The sequence below is a fragment of the Panthera pardus genome, unplaced genomic scaffold, assembly GCF_024362965.1.
Source record: "Panthera pardus isolate Hobbes unplaced genomic scaffold, ASM2436296v1 HiC_scaffold_8, whole genome shotgun sequence".
In the NCBI taxonomy this organism is placed as follows: Eukaryota; Metazoa; Chordata; class Mammalia; order Carnivora; family Felidae; genus Panthera; species Panthera pardus.
Window position 1 is genome coordinate 92579986 of NW_026527013.1, and position 17563 is coordinate 92597548.

The window sequence follows — 17563 nt, forward strand, 5'->3', positions numbered from 1 at the left end:
GTTGATTCCTGTAAAGATATCATAACCCTATAGCCCTTGGGATGTCTTTATGAACACCTACATGCATGCATGCTTCACTTTGAATATTGCTGTTGTATTAGATAACTTTTTAAAATATGTGTAAGGAAGTGAAAATTTATACTCCAAAGCATGCAAAGGGGAAAATGATTATTTTCTCTAATGTTTTCACTTTGCTCTGAATTCTTCTCTTAATTCCTATTAATTTGAGTGTGGGTAGCTTGGAGCTGAAGTGTTTAATTTAAAGGTCATCAGTTTGAAATTTGAAGTGATCACTTTAATTCAATTTTAATGTGGTTTTCCTTTTGCAAAGAATTTCCTTTCATATCCCTCCTTCTGTGTGTGCTGTGGTGAAGATATGTGTTCAGTGGCTATCCTCTGATACATGGCTGGCTTCCCATAAAATGTCCATCTTCCCCTATGTGGGTGCTCTGAGGTTGCAACCAGCCATGCTGTAATGACCCCAATCACAAGAGTGTAGGGCACTGTCGATCTAAATATCCCAATGGGAAATAGGGCACAATCCTTCTCTGCTTAAATCGTGCACCTCCCCAGGCTTAGGGCCAGAAATGAGAGGTAGTTTGGTTTTAGTGTTAATGTCAATCCTTAATAATCTCCTTTAATAATAATTTATTAATAAATGAAGTTGTGGCCCAAAACAAGCATTAATCATTTGTTCTAGCCCTTATGTGTTTGATTCCTGACTTTTTTTTTTGTTAGTTCTCTCTTTTTTTTTTTTTTTTGCATTTGTCATATTGTATTTTATTTTATTTTATTTTTTTTATATATGAAATTTACTGTCAAATTGGTTTCCATACAACACCCAGTGCTCATCCCAAAAGGTGCCCTCCTCAATACCCATCCCCCACCCTGCCCTCCCTCCCACCCCCCATCAACCCTCAGTTTGTTCTCAGTTTTTAACAGTCTCTTATGCTTTGGCTCTCTCCCACTCTAACCTCTTTTTTTTTTTTTTTTTTTTCCTTCCCCTCCCCCATGGGTTTCTGTTACGTTTCTCAGGATCCACATAAGAGTGAAACCATATGGTATCTGTCTTTCTCTGTATGGCTTATTTCACTTAGCATCACACTCTCCAGTTCCATCCATGTTGCTACAAAAGGCCATATTTCATTTTTTCTCATTGCCACATAGTATTCCATTGTGTATATAAACCACAATTTCTTTATCCATTCATCAGTTGATGGACATTTAGGCTCTTTCCATAATTTGGCTATTGTTGAGAGTGCTGCTATAAACATTGGGGTACAAGTGCCCCTATGCATCAGTACTCCTGTATCCCTTGGGTAAATTCCTAGCAGTGCTATTGCTGGGTCATAGGGTAGGTCTATTTTTAATTTTCTGAGGAACCTCCACACTGCTTTCCAGAGCGGCTGTACCAATTTGCATTCCCACCAACAGTGCAAGAGGGTTCCCGTTTCTCCACATCCTCTCCAGCATCTATAGTCTCCTGATTTCTTCATTTTGGCCACTCTGACTGGCGTGAGGTGATATCTGAGTGTGGTTTTGATTTGTATTTCCCTGATAAGGAGCGACATTGAACATCTTTTCATGTGCCTGTTGGCCATCCGGATGTCTTCTTTAGAGAAGTGTCTATTCATGTTTTCTGCCCATTTCTTCACTGGGTTATTTGTTTTTCGGGTGTGGAGTTTGATGAGCTCTTTATAGATTTTGGATACTAGCCCTTTGTCCGATATGTCATTTGCAAATATCTTTTCCCATTCCGTTGGTTGCCTTTTCGTTTTGTTGGTTGTTTCCTTTGCTGTGCAGAAGCTTTTTATCTTCATAAGGTCCCAGTAATTCACTTTTGCTTTTAATTCCCTTGCCTTTGGGGATGTGCCGAGTAAGAGATTGCTACGGCTGAGGTCAGAGAGGTCTTTTCCTGCTTTCTCCTCTAGGGTTTTGATGGTTTCCTGTCTCACATTCAGGTCCTTTATCCATTTTGAGTTTATTTTTGTGAATGGTGTGAAAAAGTGGTCTAGTTTCAACCTTCTGCATGTTGCTGTCCAGTTCTCCCAGCACCATTTGTTAAAGAGACTGTCTTTTTTCCATTGGATGTTCTTTCCTGCTTTGTCAAAGATGAGTTGGCCATACGTTTGTGGGTCTAGTTCTGGGGTTTCTATTCTATTCCTTGGTCTATGTGTCTGTTTTTATGCCAATACCATGCTGTCTTGATGATTACAGCTTTGTAGTAGAGGCTAAAGTCTGGGATTGTGATGCCTCCTGCTTTGGTCTTCTTCAAAATTACTTTGGCTATTCGGGGCCTTTTGTGGTTCCATATGAATTTTAGGATTGCTTGTTCTAGTTTCGAGAAGAATGCTTGATTCCTGACTTTTTAATGTGTTGAGTGGATGACAGATCCAGCCAACTAATGGACATACTACCTCAAAAACATTATTACATTTCATTTGTTTTATGGGTAGAATGGAAATAAATATTTTTCACATAATTTGGCTTTCCAAATAACATCGTTCTGCCTTACATAAGGTCAAACAAAAATATAAGGTCCATAAAATATTTTATGTTAGAGAAAAATAAATTAAATTACAAATATAAAATTGCATTAAACTAGTATTATAAATTTGCCAAATACGCAGTGGACATAATGAGAGAAAAAAGTTAAATGATCTGAAAGGCATCATATGCTTATGATTTTTTTATAAAGATTTTTTTTCAGTAAACTTGTTTATTGAAGTAGCACATGAATACAGATGTGTGCAAATTCTGTCTGTAGAAATCCTTACCATTAATACAGATTCATTATTCATATTTTCAGGAAAAATAATAATAAAGTATATATGTTTAACCTGAACCAGTCTATTCCCATTTGACCTCTTCCCATGTTATTCAGAACTACAACTGTGCAGTTAAAATGGATTAAAAGAATAAATCTCCATTAAATTTTTTTTAATGTTTATTTATTATTTTTGAGAGAGACAGAGACAGAATGCGAGTGGGTTAGGGGCAGAGAGAGAGGGAGACACAGAATCTGAAGCAGGCTGCAGGCTCTGAGCTGTCAGTACATAGCCCGACGTGGGTCTTGAACTCACGAGTTGTGAGATCATGACCTGAGCCGAAGTCGGATGTTCAACCGACTGAGCCACCCAGGCGCCCCAAAAGAATAAATCGTTTTTGAGCGTAGGTCCAGTGTCCTCTTCGTTTAGGTTAATAGCTACCAACAGTGATGTCTTTTCAGCATGGCCAAATTTTCTTTCTCTATTTATAGTTTTTCAACTGTTTCGATATGCTGTTTATTCTAGGCAATAATAAGTAAAGAGTTTCTGAAATATGTTTATTTTTCTAGGCTGCTGGTATTGTTGTCTCAAGTCCAGTAGACTTGACAATGTTAAAAAAGGGGCGCCTGGGTGGCGCAGTCGGTTAAGCGTCCGACTTCAGCCAGGTCACGATCTCGCGGTCCGTGAGTTCGAGCCCCGCGTCAGGCTCTGGGCTGATGGCTCGGAGCCTGGAGCCTGTTTCCGATTCTGTGTCTCCCTCTCTCTCTGCCCCTCCCCCGTTCATGCTCTGTCTCTCTCTGTCCCAAAAATAAATTAAAAACGTTGAAAAAAAAATAAAAAAAAAAAAAATATACTAGGATATTCATGATTTTTCTCCCTTAGCTTTTTCATAGTTCTCTGATTAGATAGGCATTTGATTACATTAATAAATTATGCATATTTAAATAATAATTGTACCATGAACTTAAGTAAGAAATAATAGTTCTTTGCAGGGTTTTTATCTATTGTAACCTTGTTTCATTTCTTAATGGAGAAATCAAGCTCTAGGCTAATTGCAGTCTTCCTTATTAGTGAGTATTAATTAAACAATTATTAAGAGGTCAATGAAAAGGATTTTTTAAATTGAGAATAGAAAGACAAGACACCAAACTAAAGTATTTGTGCTGTCTCTGGTTTAATATGTATATGATTTATGACAATCATGCTTATTAAAAACCTTATGTTTCTGCCTTAGTTAAAAGACCTGGAAAATAGAAGGTAGTTTCATTATAACTGAGTGTTCTGCATCACCCACTCCACATGAAAAGTCCTAGGAAGAGTGAGACTCCATTTCTCTGTTTGACCTTAATGCCCAAAGGGGGTATTGTGAGTCTTCATAATCAGTGTGATTAAAATAAAATTACCTGTAACTATTTCTTGTACGGCTTTGAAGAGAAATGAAATATATTGTACCTAAAATTAATTTTAAGGATTCAAAGATTAGTCTTCATTTCTAGAGATAATAAAGCCTCCTCACCAGTTATACTGGTTAACAGTACAGTAACTTCATTTTCATGAAAGAGATTATACCCAGAGTCTTCATTCCTAGTTTATTTTTCAACATAGTCCCTTATATCTCCTCCTAACAACAAAATTATGAGGTAATAATTGGAAGCTCTCTCTCTCTCTTGTTTAACAAGAATAGACTTTTAAATGGGCTGCATTCCATTAACGCACAGTAGTAGGCTGATTAATGGCCCCCAATACATCAGATCTTAACGCCTACAAAGACTTTGCAATATGATGAAGGATATTGAGGTAGAGCTATTATCCTGGGTTATCATGATGGGCCCTGCCTACAATCATATGTATCTTTATAAGAGGGAGGAAGAGTCAGATTGGACCACATGGAGACCAAGAAGATGATATGAAGATGGAACTGAGAGAGATGTGAAGATGCTCGCCTTGAAGACTGGACTAGTGTGCCACAAACCTTGGAATTCTGGCAGCCATTAGAAGCTGAAGTGGCAAGGGGCAGATTATCCACGGGAGTCTCCAGAGCAAATGTGCTCCAGTTGATAACATGATTCTGGTCTCATGATACTGATTTCAGACCTCTAACCTTCCGAAATGTGACTGAATTTTCTGTTGTCAAGTTTGTAGTGATCTGTTACAGGAGCTGTGGGAATCTAATAGAAGCCCCATGCATCATCTACAGAGAAAGATATGTATGACAGCTACTGGGTTATGTTCTGCCAGAATGAATCTCATATGTTTCTTTCAACTTGAGTATTACCCAGGCAAGGGAATTTTCCAAGTTTGTCATAAAAAAAAAAAGAAAAAAGAAAAGAAAAAACAACTCTACATTCTGTGTTCTTATAGCTTATTTACCATAACTGATTAACTCCCTGGTTACCTTTTAAAATAATTAAGATTGTACCTTTTGAAGGCTTTCTCCAATCATGACTCCAAATACAGCCATTCCCCAGTATGATGCCCAGTTGGGCAAGTTCAAGTAATTTGCTCAATGGGGTGAAGTCTGAAGAGGTTCAAATTGTGATGCTTTTCAGCCATTTTGTTGATGCTGTCTTGACTGAATTGTAGGTATGTTAAACTTATGGTATTTGTGGCAGTGAGAAAATCTAGTATTAAAATTCCCATAATCATAAACCACGTGACTGGAAAAACAAGTTTTGAAAGGTTGTAATCATGATGCTTTCTTTTATAGTTTGCACATAAATATAAAATCATGCTTGGAGATTTTAAAAATATTCCAGTAAAGATTTTAGAGTTTGAGTTTTGTGACATATTCTCAAGATTGTTCACGAATACTTCTTTTTTTTTTTTTGTTCAACTACCTTTACAAGTGATGGAAAATGTACCATTTGTCAGCAGATTTTGATTGTGCTGTAGGCTTGATATACAATAAGAGAAATTCTTTTGTGCTTCGAAGAATGTTTTTGCATTTGAAAACAGCAAAGTGCAATCAAGGAACAACTAATTTTAGACCAGAAAGGAACTGGATGTACTTTCTGTCACATGACGCAGAGTAAAAACTTTCTTTTTTGAGGTTTGACATACTTTTTAAAATACTACCACATGCTTAACTCCTAATCTTACAATTATTTTTCAAAGTATTATAATCTCATAGCTAAAAGAACTAAGGCTCAGAGCAATTAAATATTTTCCCTTTTGAGTACTGAGTCAGAACTGGGAGGCAGGTCCACCTAGTTTTTCCTATCTGCATTCAGCACTACCTTAATATGGTCATTCCATTAATTATTGTAATCATTTCATAGTTCTAAGGCTGTTTACCTTGATATACAGGAAATGAAGTTTTGAATATTTTCACTTAGTTATTGCAAAATCTGTCTTCTCTCAGAAATTACAGGAAAAATGTCATTCAGCAAATGATGAAATAGAGCCCAGCATTGTTTAAATGAAAGCAAAATGTTACCTCCTCAGTTTTATAGTGCACAGTAATGAGTTTTTCGAGAGAAAGAAAAGGATCTATAACATAAAGTGCCCCTGGTTCTCATACTTTTAATGTTATGAAATTAAGTTCCATCTTAAAGTGCAGTAACAAACTGTTTATTATCTTTTGCTTATTTTAGTTCACTAAAATAAAAGCAGGCTTTGAGGAGGGCACCTTTTGGGATGAGCACTGGGTGTTGTATGGAAACCAATTTGACAGTAAATTTCATATATTAAAAAAATAAATAAATAAATAAATTAAAAAAAAAATAAAAAAAAAATAAAATAAAATAAAAACAGGCTTAAACGTATTTGGGCAGAACAAGGTAAAATCCCAAATCCTCATTAACATTTGTCTTTGTCACACTTTTGTCCAACTCCCTGTCCCCACCATTCATCACTCTAGAGTTTTCTTGCAGGAAGGAGCCCTAGGAGATTAGATGAAGTCTATGATAATGGTGATGATGGTGATGTAGGTGACAGTGACAAATCTGACACGAAAGGAAGTCCAACTGCGGAGAATACTATGATCCATTCCCACTTTTGTCTAGGTCAATGTCAGCTTTCTTTCACCATATACACTCTTGTTAAATTTTATAAGCTATCATGTCAATTAGGGCATCATCTTTAGACTCACTTCAACGAAAAAGTAAAGGAATATAACATTTTGAATACTTACCATCTTCCAGGTACTGGACTGGGCTCTTGGCATACATGATCTCATGTGGCCACTGTAGTCTTTAGCGTCACTAACAGTGGTTTCCCATCCTCACTGCACAACAGGATTATATAGAGACATTAAAAATTATTGATGCCTGGCCTAGACTTCACCCCAGAAAAATCACATCAGGATCTTTCAAGAGGCCTAAAACAGGTATCACTATTTTTTTTTTTAATTCTCCCAAGTGGATTAAAAAATGAAGCTGGGGTAGGGAGAGATTGTCAACTTCGAGGTAAAAATATTACTCTGTATTATCTCTGGTCAGTTTATAAAATTTGGGAGCCCTTTTTTCACTGAAAAACCTTTTTGGCAAAAAATACCTCTATGAAGTATGAGGTATAGCTTGCTTTTCCTCATTCTTCTTATAATCAGAATAAATCAATAATCCTAAAACTACGTAACTACTTACCCAAAGGGCTCTCATCTCTAACTCTGATACTCTTTAGTTTGTCTTCTCTGCACTCACTTTACTATTTCCTTCTGTAAGTCAAGAGCATCTGGTCTAGGGAATTCCAGTGAAGAGAATTAGAAATTAGAATAAGGAACAGGACACATACATAGCACTTGGCTATGCCCACTCAGTTCTATCAAGCAAGCTAATTACTCAGGACTCACCTAATTTGATAATGCTGACATGAGAAACTACCAAAGCATAAAGCCTATTAAAATTACTTAATTTAAGAAATATGAGTTTTTGATGGTCTTTCTCTGTTTTTTGTTTGTTAACTCAACATGTTAAATATTGCTAGCAAAATGCATTCCCAAGTGAGTTGGTTTCCTTTGACCTACCTAGCATCTTTTCCCCTCTAATGGACTGAAAAAAGAAATGGCACAAGGTATAGAGATACTAGTAAAATTCAGCTAACGGCCCTCACGAGGCATAAAAGAGATATCACAGATAATTCCTTTCTTAAAATAATACTGCTTCAGGTACACCATTTTCTTTTCTTTTAAAAATGAAGATTAGGGGCGCCTGGGTGGCTCAGTCGGTTAAGCGGCCGACTTTGGCTCAGGTCATAATCTCGCGGTCCGTGAGTTCCAGCCCCGCGTCGGGCTCTGTGCTGACAGCTCAGAGCCTGGAGCCTGTTTCAGATTCTGTGTCTCCCTCTCTCTGACCCTCCCCCGTTCATGCTTTGTCTCTCTCTGTCTCAAAAATAAATAAACGTTAAAAAAAAAATTAAAAAAAAAAAAAAATGAAGATTAAAAAAAACCCACCATTCTTCCCCCAAATTAAAAAAAAAAATAACAATTTTTGATAGCGCTTCAAATATTTTGCAAAGGAAAATAATAATAGTAGTAATGATTATAATTTTAAAATAGTCTTCTCAATAGAGGAAGATGTTTGAGGATGTTAATGACCAATGTGTTGAGTCAGATAATTCAGGAATCTGCATTGCTTTTTCTTTTTATTTATTTATTTATTTATTTTGGTCAGAATACAGTCTTAGTTTTATTTAGAGAAGATAATATTTTTTAATATGAAATTTATTGTCAAATTGGTTTCCATACAACACCAGTGCTCATCCCAACGGGTGCCCTCCTCAGTGCCCATCACCTTCTTTCCCCTCCCTCCCACCTCCCATCAACCCTCAGTTTATGCTCAGTTTTTAAGAGTCTCTGATGGTTTGGCTCCCTCCCTCTATAACTTTTTTTTTTCCTTCCCCTCCCCCATGGTCTTCTGTGAAATATGGGCTTTTGTTGCATTGCCTTTTCTAATAAGAATGGAGCCACCACTTATGTGGCACCTACTGTCTAAGATATTGCACGGATATTATCTGAGTTAGTCATCACAAAATATGTCTGTCATTTTCCCATCTTATAAGGGCAGCACCTGAGATTCAGAAAGGTTAAGGAACTTGTCTAAGTGGCAAAGCCAAGGTGTGAATTCACAGCATGTGCTCTCTCAAACCACCATGCTGTCTGCTCCACAGGACTATGACAAACCAGTAGAGAACCAATTGGTTTGTGCTTACACCAAATATTTGCTTTTTAGGTTAGAAGTCATGAAAGTCTCTGGTTTTCTGCAGGGGTTAGATCCATATATAAGAATAATATGAGTTCTTCCTATAATTTTACCTAGTAAGACTTATATTCTGTCAAGACTGTGTATAAGTTGTGAAGATGACTCCAATATGGTAATGTACCTAGAAGACTTGACAGCTTATCTTAAACATTTTCCTCTATATTACAGAATTATTTTTAGTAATAATCATGAAATTAAATAAATGATTAAGATGACTAGAAAAGTAATACAGTTAAACATTTTTACTGAACTTTCACATGAATATGTGCAATTAAGAAATAAATGTTATAGTACTAAAATGTAATATGTTGTATTTTTAAATTACATTAATGTATTTTTAGAAAACAAAAAAAAAATCCACACAGTGGTCTATCATAGAAGTGGATTATGACATTCCAAGTTCAGTTTCTAGTCTTTTGCAAATTTCCAAATTTTTAATACATACTCCAAAGAATTATACACAAACATAGAATTAAAGTAAATCAATGTCTGATTCTTTATTTTTATATCATTATGCTATCAGTATGTTTTTATAAATTACTGTTTAAATTCAGATCTAGTGTCACAGAGACATGAACTGCACAGAAACAAACTTTGATGATTCCAAACTACTATGAACTTATTCTCAAAATAAATTGTATGTGCCTGGGTGTATATGAGTTGGGGTCAACTGTATAACTAGGAATTCTTTGAATTAACATCCATCCACAATAGCATTTATTAAAAGATAAGTAATAAAATGCTATACACATGCATATGTATAAATTATTTCATATTAAATTGTGTAATCATAATAGATGTATATTGAAATTTTATTTATTTATACAATTGAAACACAGAAGAAACCACAGTAGTTATTAGAACTGCAATGTCCAATATGGTAGCCACTGGCCACAAAGGTTATTTATAATAAATTTAAATTTATTAAAATTAAAGGAACTAAAACTACAGTTCCTCAGTCACATTAATTGCAATTCACGTGTTGAATAGCCACATATAGTTAGTGACTACAGTGTTGGATAGCACAGTGTTGGATGTGGTGGGATTTAAGTTTCCTTCACCCCCTTAATAAGGCATTATCATGGTTAGTGTGGTTTGGATGCCAGGTTATCCTATCTCCTGAGAGAACATGCTCCATCAACCATTCTCCATTTTTCTCCACTTACTGGCAATTCATCATAAATCTAAGCAATCTGTGCCTTACTCTTATAAAAATTCACATTCTTGTACCTTGGCTTTGTCTTACAACGCTAATCAACTTTTAACCATTACATTTCTTTCTATATTCTATTTCCTGAAATAGTACTCCATGGTCATGGTCTGTTTGTGTCCCAGTCATTCTTCATTCCACTGCAGTCTATCTTTCACAAAATCTGCACTGGGTATAGCCACCCCAATGTGTATAGAAAGTCATCCCTGACCCACCTCTGCTCTTTTATAGTCTTGGTGCATTCTGTATTGATACTACTTTTCATGGTGTACTTGAAAGGTAGATTTCCTGTCTCTTATGCTCAACAGAATATAAACTCCTAGAAGATATTAGAAATATCTCATTCAATTCTGAGCCCCCAGGATTTGGTTCAGTGCTTGTATAGAGTGGTAACTAAGTAAACATTTGTGGAATAAAGGAGGGAAAGGAAGGAAAGAAGGGAAGGAGTGTTACTATTATTTTGAATAACTTATTTGTGAGTTAGGAGTAGGGGCAAGATGGGGCACCTGGGTGGCTCAGTTAGTTAAGCGTCCAACTTCAGCTCTGGTCATGATCTCGCAGTACCAGGTCATGATCTTGCGGTTCATGGGTTCAAGCCCCATGTCGGGCTCTGTGCTGACAGCTCAGAGCCTGGAGCCTGCTTCAGATTCTGTGTCTCCCTCTCTCTCTGCCCCTCCCCTGCTCATTTTCTCTCTCTCTCTTTCTCTCTCTCTTTCTATCTCTCTCTCAAAAATAAATAAACATTAAAGAAAATTTTAATGGATGAGGGGCAAGAGTATGAGCAATTAAAATGAAATGTATGAATGTCAGCTACATGTTCAAGACTATAGAATACTTGAGGTGTATTACTATAGCAAATCAATTTTTCGGTATGTCAAGGTCCTCCCTAATGCTCAGATAATTACAGATGTTTGATAACCTATTAGAAATTGTTATCCTGAAATTCTTTGTGGCTCTGTTCAGTTCAGTGTAACAAATATAATCAACGGCTTTCTTTTTGTTCAGCACTCTGCTAGAAACTGATGATCCTAAGATGACTAAAACATTTTATCTGTCCTTAAGAGGTAAATTTATTTGTTAGGAACAAGGCACACACACACAAAAGAAAGATAACTATGATGATAATGAGAGTAAATGTCATTTAGCACCCACAGTTTGCCGCACTAAGTGCAGCAAATCTTGACTTTGGGAGAGCTAAGGTGGAAATTACCAGCGGGGTACGTTTGCTCCCCTTATCACTTGTCATGGTAGGCTGTCTAATAGTTTATGCTGGATGAAAAGCATCAGTAAACACAGTTCTGGGGGGGTAGATAGGGAGTTCTGGGTTTAAATAGCCCATCATAAATCCCACTGTTTTTCTCTTAAAACAACCAAATCCAGGTAACAACACATCCCCAGAAATAAGGAAACTCTTTCCCAGTTTAGCTATAAATTAATTCTGTCCTGAACAGAAAGACTGGTGATAATGATGAAAATGCAAGGGAAGAAGCTTTGGCTGGGGGGAATTTAGGGGAAAGATAATGAGGAACCACAGATGAACACACATAGTGAAATAACAGGAGAGATGTTTTCCTAGTGCTCTCTCTGCCTGGGCGACTGGTAGATGTGAATGCCAATAATACAATAACATTAGTTACTATGAAGCACTTACTGTAAGCCAGTAATTGTGTTAAGCACTTCACATACATAACCTTTAATGACATAACAATCCTGTGAAATGACAGTGATCCCTCATTTATAGGTGAGAAGACTGAGGCTTAGGGAGAATAAGCCATTTATCAAAGTTTACATAAAGAGAAAATAGTAAAGCTCTATCAGCCTGTCTCAAAAATCAGTGATCATGATTTTACAGTGTGGTCTATGGGGGTAGGTAAGTAGAGATCTTTGTTTTTATTTAGGACCAAATTCACAAAGGGATCTGGTTGGTAATTCTAAAGTACAGTTTTCTGGGTTTTGATAACTTCAAGGTCCATGAAGAAAATATGGGAAGCAGTCTCATCTCAGAAAGACTTGCTCTCATTTAAGCATCCTTCTTCTCTTTGTCCACATTTGTAGGCAATCCAGGACTGGTTGGGTAGTGTTGTGTTTTTTATTGCTCCCATGACCAATATTTGGCATCATGATCGACCTTCATTCTTCTCAAGAAGAAAACTCTAGAGACAAGATTGCCTAGTTCTTTCCAGCTCTACTTAATTCTGGCTTGTCACTATGACAAATATCAGGAAAATGATGTGGCTTCCTTCTTAATCTCTTAAGCTTAAGGGGGTGTCTAACAACAGGCCTGATTCTGGTGATGAGCTGGCTGTCACATCTGTGATGGCAGCCATGAGAAGAGCTAAATAGAGGTTTAACAACTTAATGGTATACTAATAAGATCATTGTAAACAGGAGCAGTCCATTTCCTGAAGTGGTCATATGAACATATTCTGCTGTATCATATAGATATAGATATCAATATGAATATACCTGTATGATGCACAGCATGTATATACACACACAAGCTACAGAACCACCCCTTTTATAAATACAGAAATAGAAATTATCAAAACAAATTGTACTTTTTTTTGCTATTCTCCTTAATCCTTTTTTCAAAGAAACCAATTTATACATCGATAAATCTCTAGTTTTTGAGTTTCACTAAAAAAAAATCCTAATAGTCTTACTTAACCAATATTGGATATGATCACACATTCTTGAGTGTTTCATTAAAGAAGGAAGAAACCTGGCTCTAGTTTTAGCTTAAAATTTTTTTTTAAATTAAAACATAAAATTTAAAACTTGGGCACACTGTTTTTTTGAATGCTTAGAGAGTAAGTTTTTGCTATTTCTAGAGTAATGAGTGATCCTACACTTCCTGCCTCTAGGTCTTGACATGTTTGTTATGGAACAGAGTGAGTAAATTACAACAATCAGTGTTTTGTGTCTGCCTCCTTTGCTCCGAAGTGACTGCAACCGCTAATTTTAGAGCACTGTGCTGAAATTCCAATAATCTAAGGTAATTTAAAATGAGCATCCTATAATGTTTATGAGAGAACAAAATGTATTTTACAAGAGATATTTTTCTTTGGTTATTATTTCTTTTTTTTTTAATTTTTTTTTAACATTTATTTATTTTTGAGACAGAGAGAGACAGAGCATGAACGGGGGAGGGTCAGAGAGAGGGAGACACAGAATCTGAAACAGGCTCCAGGCTCTGAGTGGTCAGCACAGAGCCCGACGCAGGGCTCGAACTCATGGACCGCGAGATTATGACCTGAGCCGAAGTCAGCCGCTTAACCGACTGAGCCACCCAGGCGCCCCCTTTGGTTATTATTTCAAAATTAGTTTGTTTCTGTGCTAACAACAACAACAACAACAACAACAACAACAAAAGGCTCAAGTAACATATTGGTATTCTGGTTCCCTGAAAGGTTAAATAGGTTTTATTGAAGAAAATAGATTTTATAAGAAGGGATTGAAAAATTTGGGGCAATGCATATTGCATAAACCTCTATGGCCGTTTATAGTATACCACTTTGCCTTATGAATGTCTGAAAGGGCAGTGTTGTATATTGGGTTTTCTAAAAATAGTCAACTCTAAATCTGTTTTCAAGAGGATTCCATGGTCATGGAATACCCTTTGGGGGAACATTAGATTAAACAGTCTTAAAACTTCTGGGAAGTGAAGCTAATGCCAGTTTTGTATTAATACCAGTCTCCAGTCAAAGCACAAAGTAATTCTGACCCTGATTGATGAGCTTCTGTTTTATTAATAATCTTTGCTCACCTTACAAATAATTTTTAGAACTTGTTCATGTATGAAAACAAGAATATTAGTCAAGGGTATATCATTAGTTATTATCAAAAACATATCAAAATTTTATATGCCATTGTTGGAATTTAAAGGCTTTTATTTTCAGGCTTTTTACTTCTTAAAAAAATAAGTTCAATTTTCTTTTGGTGACACTATGGTTTTTGGAACCCATAAAGGCTCAGCTGTTCATCTCCTTCTACAGGTTCCAAGGCCATGGGTTCTTTATTCACCGAGATTTGAGACTAAACTTTTGTCTCTTCTGTAAATTATACACTGTGTGATCCCACACGAAGACCTGTAGGTTGTTAAAGCACCATTAGTGTACTGAGATGGTGACAAGATAAATAGATCTTACCTAAATAGCTTTACCTTTTATAACTCACATCTCTCTCAAGAAAATGATATCTGCTCTACCTACCTCACAAGAATGTCAGAAAATAAAAATGAAAGGGACGCATTGCGTGTAAAAATGTTTTATACATTGCAAAGCAGCCTACAAAGACAAGAAACTTCAATAATGATAATGATCATAATTCCCAATTGTACGTGGTGGATTCTGAAAAATAGAGCAGCTTATAAGTTAACCAGAGACAAAACCATCTCTGGCTCAAATACATATTGTGTCAAGGCAAATGTTTACTTCAAAACATTATTCATGTTGGGAAAACACTAGAAGAGATAAGTAAATATTGATATCGATTTTCAGGAGCTTTGTAAAAATTCAGAAATGAACTCTTCAAGAAACTATGAGAGTAAAAATAATTGAATGGTGATTTTTTTTTTTCCTTTTGGTCTTGGGTTTGTTTTTTTGGACTATTTTTCTCCTTACACATTGGAGGAACACAATTCCCATAACAGTTTTTTTTTTCTTCCCCAAGTTATTGTATTGTTCAAGGTAGAGTTATTTTGAGTGGAAGTCTCTGAGGCATTGAAGAGAAAATACTGAAAGTGTCTCAATGATCAGAATATTTCCTTCTTGGGAAAGTTATATAGTACTTTTAAAAGTACAGGTCAGAATGTGTCTTTGCACTCAATTTTGATTTTTGTGTAACTCCCAGATATTTCTACAGCGACTAGATATCCAAGGAAGTAGTTAAGAGAAAGAAATGTAAACCCAGCTAACATGTAGTTCTTTTTGGTGCCAAAGAAAAGCCATAGTGTTATACTCCTGAATAACATACTTTTTGATTCACACAAATCACCTACTTTACGTGGTTAAAGCACATATGTTTTAATTTTATTTAATATATTTTTAAGAAAAAAGATGTAATTGTATTTTCTGATGATAAATTCAAGTTAAAGACAAAAAAATCATTAAAGTCCATTTTTATTTTAACTACAAACATTTGTAATTACTATGGTGATGTAAAACCTTTAGGATTTTTTTCTACCCCATGCAATCAGTTTTTCCATAGGAAAATGGGATCAGACTATGCATAAGTTTTCATAACTTTTGGCACTTAAATATTTTTGTGGGCATTTTTGTGGACATCATAATTACACATTGTAGTTTTTAGTATTTTCATAGCATTGCATTGTAATGAATATTATAATTTTTAACTAATTCTAGTTGTTGGGCATTTAAGTTCTTTTTTCCTAAAGAGTACTTTGATGAACGTTGCCAAACTAACATTTTTATACATTATTGTAAATGTATATACACAGTTATTTTTTTTCAGGGCCAAGCCCTAAGATGAGTAATTGTTTTAGCCAAAATTAGCACTTATAAAAATTTACACATATTGCTAGATCTCCTTTGCGAAAATGTAGCAATTTTCTCTGCAACCTAAGTGTATGGAAATGCCCTTTTGCTCATCTGTATATCATTATGAATGTGTTAACAGAGATCTTTTCTCCTTTCCCAGTCTGATACATAAAAAACTGTTGTTTATTTCAGTCTGAATTTATGTTATTAATAATGAGGTCAACCATCTTTTCATGTATTTATTGGCCATTTCTTTTCCCTTGTGTAGAATATGTTAACGCCCCCCTCCATTTTCATAGACTTTGTTCATATTTTTCGAATGGTTATTAACGTTTTGTAATTAAAGATACTTTTTCACTATCTTTATTTTCTACTAAATACTAAAATACCTGTGTTTTCTGCTAAATAACTAAATCGTCTTTGCATCTGATGCATCATTAAAAAGCACCCATTTAATTCTGAAACTAACTCTCTTGCTAGGAGTAGTAGTAGGAGTAAGATTGTCGCCTTCCGAAGAAGGTCTGAGGCACGGAAATGAGAACTTCATAATCGTGTCTTATCTGTGGTTCTTAAGTGGTTGCTGCCCAGTGAGAGCAGCTATGCCCACATTTGGCTGAGTGTTTGTGAGCGAGGTCCGAGCCCTCCTTGTAGCAAACTTTACTGTAGTGCCCATCTATAGCTGATTCTTGGACACTCTGCACCCCCATTTCTTCCAGGGGCAGGCCTAGGAATCTTCATTTAATCTCTAGGTGTTTCTTCCTTTTTTTTTTTTTAGCTTTATTTAAATGTTTATTTTTGAGGGGGCGGAGGGTAGGGAGGGAGGGAAAAGGAATGAGGCAGGGGCAGAGAGAGAGACAGAGACACAGAATCTGAGGCAGGCTCCAGGCTCTGAGCTATCAGCAGAGAGCCCAACACGGGGCTCGACCTCACGAGCTGTGAGATCATGACCTGAGCCAAAGTCAGACACTTAACCAACTGAGCCACCCAGGTACCCCTATTTCTAGGTGTTTGTTATACATGCTGAAGTTTGAGAACGCGTGCTTTTGTTAATATTTGAATATTAGTCCCCACATATATTGAAGACAGTACCATCAAAAGAGACCTTTGGAAAGCTGTTTTGTTTGTTTGCTGTTTGGTTTTTAATCTTCAGTGCTCCTTCCTTTATACTTGAAGCTTTATAGAGACACTGTCTTACATATTCAAAACTTGAAGTTCAAGTAACTCAGCAAAGTGATAACTCTGGGATGAGAACTACACAGCATCGTATTTTCTTGGGTCATTATGACTTCCATTATGTCTGGAGTTAAAATTAATACTCAATTTTTAAAAATTCCATTGGCTTGCACATTGGACATAATTATCTACCTCAGTTACATGACGTTAGCGCTTTACCCTTATTTTAACGTTGTTATTGCATATTTATCATTTATTAAAAATGACCACAAATCATTTGGGAAACAGGAAGGGAATGGAAATAAATATGCTGTACTCAAGAAAACTAATGTAACAGAATGTTCTCAGAAGCAGAGCACAAACCTATCTTTTCTTTCTAGTTGGATTTGAGGTCTCCAATGTGGAGACTAATATAGTAGAGGCCAGACTCTTCTGTATGTGATAATTAACACTTTCTGAGTGCTTGTTATAAGCTAGGAACTGTGCTAAGACATTAATATTTATTATACCCCCATATTATTTGGTGAGGTTAAAGACTACCACCAGTTAGTGTCACCATTCACAGATTAGGGTAGCAGGCATGGAGAATTTCAGTAACTTCCTCCTGATTATTTGGCAGGTTGGTGGCAGAGCCAGGATTTGAGCCCAGGTCTGACACCTGGCTCCAGGACATGTGCTCCTCTCCTCCTCCTCCTTCTTCTTCTTCTTTTTAAAATT

At 36.1% G+C, this 17563-nt stretch overlaps 1 protein-coding gene across 1 annotated transcript in view; it reads left to right on the forward strand.

The window, feature by feature from the left end:
• The window catches only part of ZNF804B (zinc finger protein 804B), a 514063-nt gene that overhangs the window by 333037 nt on the left and 163463 nt on the right, over positions 1-17563 (forward strand). The gene's annotated exons all lie outside the window — the stretch shown is intronic.